Source organism: Oratosquilla oratoria, chromosome 1 (assembly GCF_046742065.1).
Source record: "Oratosquilla oratoria isolate Oo_2021 chromosome 1, ASM4674206v1, whole genome shotgun sequence".
Classification (NCBI taxonomy): domain Eukaryota; kingdom Metazoa; phylum Arthropoda; class Malacostraca; order Stomatopoda; family Squillidae; genus Oratosquilla; species Oratosquilla oratoria.
This window is the reverse complement of record NC_134777.1, coordinates 6,490,903-6,493,402: the sequence shown is the minus strand read 5'-3', so window position 1 is coordinate 6,493,402 and position 2,500 is coordinate 6,490,903.

Genomic DNA, 2,500 nt, shown 5'->3' with positions numbered 1-2,500 from the left:
CAGCATTTTTTATATAATTACCTTAGCAATCCAAACACATTAGGCACAGGTGCTTGGTAACGACAGCATCACTTAGCCGGTAACAAGTAAGCCAATGGGATTATGACTGTGTCAGTTTGAAGTGTGTAGTGTACAATCGGTGTCTGCTAAGACACGAACTGGGTAACAACGCACAACAAAGAACCTGGCAACAGCTACACTCCCTCTCTCCCCCCCAAACATTGACTCCTTTTCAGCCGAAGGATTACCACGGAAATGAAAAAAGAAAAAACTTCGCCCTTAAACGGAACAGAATATAAAACATCACTCGTGAAAGAAGAAGACAAATTAAGATAGGGCGTAATCCTCTTTGCTATCGAGCAGGTGCGAATGAAATCAGTGAAATAAGCTGGCAGCATCGAAAATAGAAAAGATAAATAAAACTACCCCACCCGGCACTGTTGGGGTGAGACCTCCCCACGGCCAGCCGCCATTACGGACCTCTCGCCGCCTCTGCAGCTCGGGCACTTAAGCGAGCTCGACCTCCCTGAGTGGACTCTCATGTCCATCAAGAGATGTTCTTAGCTATCTTGGTGACTCTTGATATCAGCAGGATTCTCATGGGTAAAGGGACCTCCACATATCCAGGGTTTTATATGGCAATTATCATAAGTTATAATGTATGGGTACCGAGGTGCTATGTAGAAAAATGAGAGATAAGTATAGAATATCTTTTTTATATAAATTCAGCCAGATTATATTATCAAAGGAACGAATGATTTAAAAGGACATACAATTAAGTGTAAATGCGTATGTATACGAATACGTTTATATATATTTCTATATAAATGTAAATGTAAATGTAAATGCACACACACACACACACACACACACACACACACACACACACACACACACACACACACACACACACACACACACACACACACACACATATATATATATATATATATATATTATATATATACATATATATATATATATATATACATATATACATATATATATATATACTGTATATATATATCTATATATACACACACATATACATATATGTATATATATATATATATATATATATATATATATATATGTGTGTGTGTGTGTGTGTGTGTGTGTGTGTGTGTGTGTGTGTGTGTGTGTGTGTGTGTGTGTGTGTGTGTGTGTGTGTGTGTGTGTGTGTGTGTGTGTGTATGTGTGTGTATGTATGTGCGTGTGTGTGTGTGTGTGTGTGTGTGTGTGTGTGTGTGTGTGTGTGTGTGTGTGTGTGTGTGTGTGTGTGTGTGTGTGCGTGTGTGTGTGTGTACCCATACGTATATTGTATCTAGTAAAAGTGATTTGTATATTTAAATTTTATCTATAACTCGTATTACATGATGTTCTGCAATGTCCTTGCAAAGCAAATGTGTGGATGATGTCTGTCCTGGTAGGAGTGGCTATTCGTCTTTACTGTTATTAATAGTAAACACAGACGCAAAATAATTATCAAGTATGTCTGCCAATGCCCTCTTGTTTGTTACTACCCTTATACACTACTGATTGGAGATAACAATGGTACTTAAGAGTAATTTTTTCCTTGATATGATTTTTTTTCTATGATTTTCTTTGTATTTAGAGACAATATACTGTTTTTGTAATTTCCTGCTATTTGTAGATTCTTGACGACATCTTTTGTACTTTAATCTATCTGGTTAGCTTTGTGTTCATTTGTATTTCCTATACGCATGTTTCTTGGCTAGTAAAATATTATAAATATCAACATTCCACCATTTACGTTTGTAATTGGTTTATTTCTGTCTACCGCGCAGTGGAATACATTCGTAAACGGGGCTTTTCTTGTACATTAATCAATGTATCTCTAGTTTGTTTAATATCATAGATTCTGTAAAATTCTGAGCAGTCATTGTTTCCAAGTATATCTCTTAATTTTTCTGAGTCTTCTTGCTGGGAATTTGTACCTTTTCGAAGCTCTTTTTTCATTTGATTTTATTTATTTTTTTAGTCCCATATTACATTCTATGTTAAATATGAGGATACTTTGATCATTGGTGCTGAACGTTTTTCCAATATCCGTTACTTGGTTATTTTTAATGGATAGAATAATATAAAAAATATCCTGCCCCTATGCTCGCGCGCGCGCGTGTGTGTAATAATAATAGATAATAATAATAATTTAAGGTTTATTGGGTATAGCAGCATTTCTGCTGGAAATATACATCCTACAAGAAAATAACATTATAATATTATGACAGTGAGAAGACGTTGTTACAAGCATTCAAAAACTAGACAAATAAAACAGCAGGCTTAGTAATAGGTACAACAATGTTAATTCTAGTTGTTGATGTGTGTGTGTGTGTGTGTGTGTGTGTGTGTGTGTGTGTGTGTGTGTGTGTGTGTGTGTGTGTGTGTGTGTGTGTGTGTGTGTGTGTGTGTGTGTGTGTGTGTGTGTGTGTGTGTGTGTGTGTGCGTATGTCCTGTGTGTGTGCTTATGTGCAAGCAA